Here is an 11,271-nt window from a genome sequence, read left to right as displayed (position 1 = left end):
CCAAACTGTTTTCCAAAGTGATTGTACCATTTTATTCAATATTATCTTTTAACTCCTAATTCTTCTTCAGAGTTTATTTTATTTTTTTTTGCTGAGGAAGATTCATCCTGAGCTAACGTCCACTGCCAATCTTCCTTTTTTTGTTTTGCTTGAGGAAGACTGGCCCTGGGCTAACATCTGTGCCAATCTTCCTCCATTTTTTAGTATGTGGAACACCACAACAGCATGGCTAGTAAGTGGACTAGGTCCATGCCCAAGATCTGAACCCACAAACCTAGGCCACCAAAGCAGAGCATGCAGAAATTTAACTACTTGGCCACGGGGCTGGGCTCTCAGAGTTTAGTTTAAATATTAGTTCATCTATGAATCAACCCTTCCCTGATCCCTCAAGGCTGTGACGAGTGTTCCTTCTGTGTGCTACCAAGTGAGAACTCTTTATCCCTATTATGGTAATTATAACCCTGAATTGAAATTTCCTCTTTATCTCTTTCTCATAGACCACACTTTGAAAGATGCTTAAACGAAGGGACTGTGTGTGATTCACCATCCTCCCTACTTATAGAACATTTTACATAATATATTTTTGTTGGATATATATTTTGTTGAATATATTTTTTGCTGAATTTTAATTGGAAATAGAAATACAGCAACGCTTCTACTTTTTATTTTGTTATTTAATGCCATCAGGTCTTTCAATTTTAACAGATATTTACTATAAAAGGGTTAACATGACTGTGGGTAAACACATGATTTTTAAATATAACAGCTGTTACATTTCAGAAGAAAGCATTCTATCCTTCAAACTTTTTTTTTGGTGAGGAAAATTAGCCCTGAGCTAACATGTTGCCAATCTTCCTCAGCAAAAAGAGGGAGATTGGCCCTGAGCCACCATCTGTGCCCATCTTCCTCTATTTTATACTTGGGATGCCACCACAGAATGGCTTGATGAGCAGTGCGTAGGTCCGCACCTAGGATCTGAACCCGTGAACCCCAGGCCGCCGAAGCGAAGCGCATGAACTTAACCACAGCACCACCAGACCAGTCCCATCCCTCAAACTTTTGAATGGGAAGAGCTTTTTGTTACTCTTCAATAGGATATTTTTGCACATAGGCAGGCACCTTAACATCTGTGCCACTTTGTTTTGAATGTTTGACAGAGACATTATTCAACAGGTACCCCAGCTGTCAAAGCGTGCCATTTGTGAAGCTTCAACAAGCAGCAGAAACTCTTCAAACTATCATTGCACCTGAGCAGGGGAAACCTCCGCTGGGAACTACTGCCTTAAATGTTTCAAAGCATACATAGGACACTTACACTTTTCAACATCAGCTCTCCAGTATTCCTGCAAAATTGGTCTCTGCTGATCAACTCCGTTTTATTTTTCACCTACAGTGACAGCAATATGATTGATACTGTTTACTGACTTTTCAACAAGTCTTTAAATACTGTCTTATCTTTGACGTTTCACTTACCTCTGGCGCCTTACTTGTCAGTTATTTACATCGTGTATTAATTATTTCTTTATTTAAAGGTGACCTTCTTCTGAGAAGTCACATGTGCTTGATGTATATTTTTTGATACCATGAAAATACTTAGTAGAGATAGGAGGGAGGGATGAAAATAAATATATATATATATTTAAGAACAGTTTTAAACTACTTCTGAGAAGCATACTCCAAACATTTGCTATACAAGAAAATTTCTTCATTTAAGGCACAATTTTCATTATTTTACGGAAAATATTATTTCAAAGAATGTTGTGCCATTTAAGATATGAGATGAGACAACACTCATTTTCTAATTCTCTAAACCTCCTATCGCTCGTCTATTACTTGTCTCCAATGGTGATTCCTTATTCTTCCCCATATCCTAAAGCAGAAAACTTGAAACAATCCTTAAGATCACCTTCTCTTGTTCACACATTCATCAAATCCTATTAAATCTACTGTATTTACTTATTCAGACAACTCTTACTAAGTACTTGACACATGCTTTGATGTATGGTAAGTTGGAAGCACAGGCTCAATCTGCATGATCCCTGAAACCATGGATCTTATGAACTGGTTTGAGAGAGACAGACAGACATTAATCAAATAATCTCAACAGCAACTGCAGTTACACCACAGACATATGGAGGAGAGGTCCTCAGTGCTCCTAGTGCATATAATAAAACTTCACTTAAGAGATGGTGCCTTGTGCTCAAATAGGGAGGAAGAACAGGCAATGTGTGGATGAAGGGAGGTTTGGAGCATTTTAGCAGAAGGAGTAACATGTGCAAAGACTCAGTGGTCAGAGGGGTGTGTTAGGTTTGAGATACTAACAGAAGGCTGTGTGAAAAGTGAGACTGGAAACTTTCAAAATGAGTCTGAATAAGTTCTGTAGGGACTTGTCTATGTCAAACCTTGTAAGATATATTCAGGAATCTAGTTCTTAGCATATAAGGTATTTAAAGCCAATGATTTATTTTAAATATAAAATGGTAAAATAAGGAACCGATGTGATCAGATTTGAGTCTTGAAAGGAGATCACTTAACTGTGAAAAAAAGATTAGAAAGAAACAGTAGTTGGATATGGGGAGATTATTTCAGATGCTACTAAGAAAAGATGGTCTTTAACACAAACACACAAAGATGGTGTTAAAGATCACTTTTTGTTACCTAAATTGTAAAGCTTGGGGGGAAATGGGAAAGGAGCAGGTTTAATGGGGTAAACAATCATGAAACTTTAGGACATGCTGATTTTAAGATGCCTCAGAGAAGGCCAGTTGGTGACGTCAAATAGGCAGTTAGACTCACAGGTCTGTGCCTAGAAATTCTAGGCTGGAGATATAAATCTGAGTTAACTGCATATAGGAGATCATTAAAGCCAAGATGTAGAGGAAATTGCTTAAGTGTGAGAGGAGACTTAAGGTTGGGATGTGATGATCTTTAGCACATAACATCTGAGGAGAGAACAATGAAATTAGAAAGGAAAGCAACAAGTAAACTGATAGATGGAAATAAAATCAGAGAATGATGCCATAAAAGGCAAAGAAAGAGTATTTCAAAAGAGACTGGATGGCCAAGAGAAATGAAAGAATGTATCTAAACAAAAACTTGCATACAAATGTTCACAGCAGGATCATAGCCAAAAACTGGAAACCACCCAAATACCCATCAACTACTGAATGGTTAAACACATTATGGATTAATATTCAGCAATAACGAGCAACAAACTAATGACATATGCAACAATATGGATAAAGATTAAAAGTACAGTGCTAAATGAAAGAAGGTAATGACAGGGCCGGCCTGGTGGCGCAGTGGTTAAGTTCACACGTTCTGCTTCGGCGGCCCAGGGTTGGCTGGTTCAGATCCCCAGTGTGGACATGGCACCGCCTGGCAAGCCATGCTGTGGCTGGCGTCCCACACATAAAGTGGAGGAAGATGGGCATGGATGTTAGCTTAGGGCCAGTCTTCCTCAGCAAAAAGAGGAGGATTGGCAGCCGATGTTAGATCAGGGCTAATCTTGCTCAAAAGGAAAAAAAGAAGGTAGTGACAAAATATGAAATTCTAGCAAAAGAGAATATAATAATGAAATAAAGAACATTAATGCTTCTCTGGAGCTCAGAATGAGAGGGGAGAGAGGAGGGAAGATTGACTGAAAAGGGTTAGAAGGCAACTTTTTGGAGTTACAGAAATATCCTATAATCTTGATTACCATGGGGATTAAATGGTGAGTTATATATTAGGCAAATTACATATCAATAAAGATAGACAATCAAGGGAGTTAACAATATCAAAGGCTATTGAGAGGCCGGGTGTGACTGAAACTGAAAAATATTTATTAAGTTAAACACTACATACATATTTTCTTTTATCAGAATGATTGTGCTAGAAGTTAAATCAGAGTGATTATTTGTAATGACTAAAGTAATCTGTAATGACTAAAGAAACAGAATAACTTTTCTAAACTTTAAGACAATTAATCAGTTACTTCAGTATCTATTAACCATTTAATTCTACATCCTTACTCAACTTGCAATAAACACATATAATGTTTTTCGTGATTAATATAAAATCTATTCATAAGAAGTAAACATTTAATTTGTAGTTACATAAATGCAATTATATACATTTAAACTTTTGGCTCCAAAGCACAGTCAAGTATCATTATTAAAATTTTGTTATATCAAATACAATTTGCATTAATTACGCTATATTCTAATTTGAAAATTGTTTATTTTTAAAAAGTTAAAATTGTATGTTAACTGTAGGAGAGAATAAGATTGATTAGAGTATTTTTAAACATTTGTGATTGTATAACATAAATAATCATCTTTGCTACGAGAAAATGGGTGTCAGTTTACATATTTAGACATTTTACAAGGCACAATTTTATACCACATCTTGAGAAAGAAAAGTACAGTTCACATTCAAAGATTACATCATAAAAATATTTTATATATGTATAACTGATCAGATACAATATTGTATTAGTCAGACCAACCAGGCTAAAATATATTTTGGTTTATTTTATTGACAAATTTTGTTTTCGTATTTTAATACAGTAAATAATAGGGACCTCACTCCTGATGGAATAGCCCTAGTGGAGAGGAACCAAGAAAGTGTAGCCTTGTTCTGATGGGCAAGGGCACAACATGAAGTGGGACAGTCAGTGCGCACAGCTGAGCTTCTTCCAAGACTGGAGTGATTCAGGACCCTATCCCTCAATACTTCCACCAAAAGACAAGCAATGCTTGGAAAACAGGTGTTGGACAACAGCCAGGCCCTGGCCTTAGAGCCCTTTTTTTAAGAGGAGACCTTTTTTGGTTTGCTTTTATTTTGCTTCGCTTTGCTTTGCTTTGTTTTGTTTCCATCGCAGACGCTGTCAACCATATCCATATTGAGGAGGGCATGGAAAAGGCTATAATCCCCTACTTTAGGATTCCAAGCGGGAGATCAGTGCTTTGGCTATTGTGTCCACGTGCCATTACTATCATTTGTGTTTTACTGTTTTTCTGACTTCTTGATATTGGTTGGAATTTGCAGAGAGCCTCGGGCAATTTAGCACAGTCCGACAGTAAATTATGTAAGCTCATAGCTAAAAAACACCTATGATGAATCATCTCTCACTAAGTGTTTGCTAGCTTATCACCTTAAGCGCAAGAATAATCTTCACAATATTATACCTGCAATTTTATGTAGATCTCCTCAGGCACCCTGAAATTTTTAATTTAACTGAGAGTTAAGATCAAACACCTAAAATAGTTTGTGTGCAAATACACTTCAAATCCATAAGTGACTTTAATTCTTAAATATTTGTTTGCACATTCAAGTATTCACATAAAAATATTTCAGATGATTGTGGAGCGTATGATATATTTCACTTGAAAGTGCATTATTTCTCTCTAAATATAACAAAATATATAAAATATATTTACATAAAATATAAATTCTTGCTAAATATCAAATTCATTTTGGCAATCAGTTTTAGAAAGATGTTTTCTTCATCCCAATGCTATATCCATGAAGAAACTGGGGTACACAAAAAGCATGAAATATATACCATTTTGCATGATGGATACTGAATAATCCATATTTCCTATCCATTCCATAATTGAATTCTCAGTTAGGCTTCTGATTTGGTGATTTAAGAATTTGCATCAGGGGTGTGGTTAGCTCATAGTCTATCCAAAAGGACCAGAAAATCCATATTGGAGGCAATGCCCAATATCATGCAAAAAACTAACCCAGTGAAAACACCAGAGCCTTGAGCCATAGAAACCAAACACTGAAACCTGCACCCTAACACCGGACATTGTATTCTGCCTCTATGAGAGATGCTGCCACTGGTTCTGGAAACTGGCAGAGCTACTATGACCCATCAGTAAATACGTTCTGCGTAATCAGCCTTCCCTATGTTTTTAGATCCAGATTCACCATCCAGAGCAGGTCCATCTGACTAGTGGAGCATACATCTGATGCTCAGGCTGTAGCTTCCGGGGAAACGGTGAAAGATAGGAGGCAGAGATTTCAGCTTCCATGGTGAAGAGTCATAGAAAATGAAGGATTCCTCTAATATGGGAAGGAGTTTCAGATGTTGGTGTGCCAAATGAAAAAAGAAAATTACTTCAGATATTAGTAATGATTTTCTAGAAGCAAAGGCTATAAAATATTTTCTCTATGCACCAACAATTACTTCTATTTGTTCAAAGGGTTTCTGGTGCAATACATAAGCATTAATTAATGCTCACAGGGTATAGCTTACTTGACATTCTTTAATTATGAGTCAGCACTCCATAACGTAGGATTACATTAGTTAACAATTGTGAGGGTCTAAATCTTACTAGTGTGGCAGATGGAAGTTCATTACAATGTAAAAACTCCTCAGTCAAACGCAAAAATGAAAAAGGAATTTCAAGCACATGTTTCCATAAAACCTTCAGATTAATATCTAAAGAACAGTAAAAAGTATGTGGGACTTATCAAGACTTTCTGACAGGGCTTGGTTTCCATTGTGAAACTCTGGTAGAGGATGGAGGGACCATTAGAAGGATTATTTTTATAAATGACTTTGAGACAGACCTACATTTAGATTCTGGCCAGTCCATCTGAATATGTAACTCTCTGGAACTCTGCCTCTTCATATGCAAAGTAGGGTAATAATACCTACTTTAAACATTTGTACTAAGAATATGAAAATGACGATGATGATGATGATGGAGAACTGAGTTTATTGAAAATTCTCAAAAGGAAACTATATAAGTATAGTGTGGTATAGATGCATTTTCTTAATCTCCCTTTGCTCTCAAAATCTCAGGTGGATTCCATAACTTTAGTTATGTCGATGAAAATAATCCATAACCAATCTATAAATGAAAATTTGGGTGAGTTTATTCTGAGCTTAAATCTGAGGATTATAACCCGGGGCCTTTCTTCCCAAAGAAAGAAAGGGCACCAAAGAAGTGGGGTGCACAGAGTGGTTATATACCCCCAGAGAGGATGTTTCACATAGGATTGAAATGTCCCTTTTACAATAGTCGCGAGACTGCTCTGTGGGCACAGCGATTGATGGAAACAGCAGGTAGGTCTTCTGTCTCAGTGAACACAGCAGGGTGGCAGTCTGTTGTCTCCAGCTGAGTGGTCACAGGTGAGCTGGGTGGTCAAAGGTGAGTTCAGCAATCAGTTCCTAGCCTAAGGAAAAATGCTTATCCCTAAGGAAATGCTAATGTGGGGGGAAGTTGCACCTTTATCTCAAGGGCCTTTGTTCTGGCCATAGGAAATGTCTAAGCAGATATACAGTGTGTGCTCAATAGCCACAGTCAGGCCATTTTGGAAAAAACAAAGTCAGGCCGAATTAGGTTTATATCAAATGGCTTCCTCATATACTCCAATATATCCTATTGCTTGCCATTTTTATTTGTCAGTTAGTTAGCCTCCATTTACATCCTTTTTCTTTTCATCCTCATCTCATTTAGTCCACATTTACTAGGACCTCAATTGTTTGGAATGCAGAGTCCATACACTGCCTTTAAGATACCCTCTATCCCCCTCCCCCAGGAATACCTTCTCCAGTGTGATGTGCAGGGTCTAAGGGAGAGGACAAGGTCATGTGACTATTTAAACGATCATGAATGTTGACTTTTCTCTGTTGGGTGTTTCTTTGTTATGGCCAACAATTTCAGGTCATTGATGCCAACATTTTTAGGGGTTCCCCCACAAGGAGATGCATGAAGCTGTGCAGGCTGTGATCTGCACAGGATACATCCAGAAATGAAGGTGAAAGGAGATTGATCCAGCCTGTGCCCTGGCACTGGGCTGTACTTGCTCAGAAAGGTGTCTTTTTCTACTTTTTACGAAGAGCTCCTATGGACTACCAGTGGCCCTGAGCACGTGTACATTTTCTGAAACCTCAATGGGGCCTCTCCACTAAGTATTTTTTCTTGATCTGAGAAACCTGCTCTTACTCCACCTTTTCCACACCTCGCTTGGCTGCTCACCCTGGAACTTTGCAACTTCTGACTGCTGAGGTCTTCTCACTCAGCCCTCTAAAGTGGGAAAAACAGCAGGAGAACTCAGATTCATCGACTCTTCCCTTTGTGCACTTGATCCTCAGAAAATTTACAGCCCCTCGTCACTGCAAACAGAGGAGCACAAGCCAAGCGATGACTCGGCCTCCTCTCTGTTTATTTCTCTCAAATGTTGAACCGAACCAGCTCACTTGGAATCTCACTTGGAATCTTAGACTCCCTTTCTTGAAGAAACTTACAATTTCTAAAACACTTAACTCCCCTGTTCACTAGGCCAAGGAGAAAAGGGAGTGGAAAACTCCTTTCCTTTCTTTTACAAAGGAAAAGAAAAAAGGAGTGACCACTCAACACGAGGACTGCAACTCTCCCCACAGCCAGACACCCATAAATCCCTTCCTTCTCCTCCTCCCTTCTTTTGCTTATACAGACTGAGGGAGAACACTGGAACACGCATGATTACAGATATTGCTATCGCTGATTCTTCTGTGTCTTAGAAAGTTTGAGATAAGGAATCTGCACACAATTGTTAGCAATTTTCTACATACTCTGGGCCTTAGACTTCAAGGTTAAGAAAAACAAAATAAAGAAAAACAGAAAAAGTCCCAAATCAACAGAAAAAAACCCTACTGATAAGTACATAGTAAATGCTTAATTAATGTTCATGGAAACTGAATCTGAATATCTTTAGTTTATAGAATCCATTTATCATATTTGTTTACAATATTAATGATGGAGATTCAGTGTCTAATTTCTACGTAAAAAGCATATAATATGTCAATCACACCTCAATTAAAAAAATAAGAAAAAAAGGCAGACACTGCAAATAACAGGCTTATATTATATTTTGTCTAAAAGAAAACTCTGAATTATCTAACATAGTGGCTAAAAGTTACTCTAGAAATTACGTAGTCCAACCACCTATTCTAAAACCTCTCAATCTGATCCTTAGAAAGGTTCCTGGAAGCCTATACCTACAGTTTTAAAATGTGTTATCTCAATTAAACTGAGCACAGCTTAGAATCAGACAGATATCTATATCTATATATCTATATCTATATCTGTATCTATATCTACCTATATACCTGTGCCCTGGCTTCTCTACTTAATAACTATGTGATTACTGAAAACTCACTTTACCTCTTTGAATCTCTGTTTCCTCATCCATAAAAAAGTATTCATAATAAGAATAAAATAGTGAACATGTATCTCTTAATATAAGAAGACAGAATTATATAAAAAGTCATTTAAGGTATAAGGTCTATAGAAGATATGAGATATTACCTGTCACTTGTGTCACATATCATAATTTACAAAATGCCTTCACGTATAGTCTCTCACTTAGTATGTCATTTAATCCCTTATACAATCTTGTGAGACAATTCTGCAGCTTCTTATGCCACTGCTGTTATACCACACTTCATCCACTTACTCAGTGTGTGTCCATAAAATACGGACGTGACACATCATCTCACAACGTTGACGTGACGTACGACCCTGTATGTCTGGGTGTGAACTCAATCGTCTAATATCCAACATATATTTCTTACAGAAAATGCCAAATCATGACTAGCCATTCGCTCATACATATTTAAACTATTCCTCCCACTGATAAAACTATACCAAATGCCTTTATATTCATACTGAAACTTTTAACAGTCTAATGCTTTATCTCTGCTACACATATAGCACTTAATTATACTGCATATTTTACTCATATTATTTCCTACATCTATATCTGAATATTCAAGTTGATTGTAAGTCTTCTGTTAGCTGTAGACTAGAATAGCATATACTAGCATGGAGAAATAACTACACTAAGGGACAAAAGGCTGGCGATCTAGCTGTAGATTCATTATTTACTTATTACATGGCTCTCAATTAAGTCCTGGACCCCATAGTCTTGCTTGATCTGCTCACAAATGCCATTGTATTGCATATCTGATCAGCACTGAGGTTTTTGGGCTGCCTTTAGCCTTTCAGTGTCACAGTTCATTTATCTGTAAGATAAGGAGAATGATATATTGAAGACAAGCTCATAAATATTAAAATGTAAACACTGAATGTAAGATATCTAACATGTGTCTATCACATACAAGGTAAGAGGTGCTCAGGTGATATGTTCCTTTTCTCTCCCTCTCTCTTTAATCTCCTACAATGTCTAGGCACTGTTTTCAATGGAAAGTGAAGCCAATACTCTCACTTTCTCATTAAACTATCAAAAAGTTAAATATATACATGTATATATATATATATATATATATATATACACACACACACACACACACACACACACACACACATTTTTGTTTTGTTTTGTTTTTTGGAAAATACATCAATCTTATTGATGATAAATAAACACAATTGCTCAGCCACATTTTACAAACACTGTTTGATATGCTCCACACTTCCAGGAGAAGGTAATATCCACTAGTTAAAAAAAAATAACTTATCCTTTGACAACAGATTGGTAACACCTACAGAAACAGTTAATTTTAAGACTTATGATATCAAACATGACGTACAGTAAACTAAGTAGAAGTAGGAACTGTTGTCTTGAGGAAGTATATATAACCTGAAGACAAGAGAAAAAATAATATTCAACAGAAGAATTATGCTACTTAATTGCATTCCAATGATACTGGTTTTAAGACTGTTTCTAGTCCTGGATGTGGTGGGCGAATAAACTGGCTTTCATCGCCCTTGCTTAAGGTTGAATGAGACTGCAAATGTAGCTAGAGGAATGATGAAAGGAAAAATTAATGAACATAAATTAAAAATTCTTCTTATGCCTGTACTGATAAAATCTCCTCATTCTCTAATGGGTTTCCCTTCCCAGCCCACCTAGAAGCATCTGAGTCTTGCAGTTTTGCTTGATCTGTCCCACCCATGCTGTTGTACCCTTCACCTCTGACATTGGGGGTTTGGAGATGGTATTATCCAACCCTTCTCTCATTGACTGAGCTAAGAGAATCAGGTAGGAGATGAAAAACATTAGCGAGAACTCAGCAAGGAAGAATGAGAGAAGTAGGAAGAGAGAGATGTCTGCAGCCGGTGGCACTATTTTATAATAGAACACAATAACCATTTTCAGAGTAAGTATGCTTAGGAACTTCAGAATAAAATCAATATGCCAGCTGTGAAATACAGCTCTGCTGCAGGCAAATTTTTTTTCAAGAAAAAAAAATCTTAACAGATTTTAACAAAAATAGAAAGCATATGAGTGAATTTATCCCCAGAGACTGAATGGTTCCTAGGAACA

The 11,271-nt window shown here is 37.0% G+C and overlaps 1 long non-coding RNA gene across 1 annotated transcript in view; it reads right to left on the bottom strand.

The window, feature by feature from the left end:
- Positions 1-8,687: 8,687 nt before the first annotated feature.
- The window catches only part of LOC138923965 (uncharacterized), a 93,386-nt gene continuing 90,802 nt past the window's right edge, over positions 8,688-11,271 (bottom strand). The window contains exon 3 of the long non-coding RNA XR_011438345.1: positions 8,688-10,009. This is a non-coding gene — a long non-coding RNA (uncharacterized lncRNA). The remainder of the gene's footprint in view (positions 10,010-11,271) is intronic.

This window comes from Equus caballus, chromosome 4 (genome assembly GCF_041296265.1).
Source record: "Equus caballus isolate H_3958 breed thoroughbred chromosome 4, TB-T2T, whole genome shotgun sequence".
Classification (NCBI taxonomy): domain Eukaryota; kingdom Metazoa; phylum Chordata; class Mammalia; order Perissodactyla; family Equidae; genus Equus; species Equus caballus.
The sequence above is the reverse complement of the archived record's forward strand: the minus strand, read 5'-3'. Positions and strand labels throughout refer to the sequence as shown.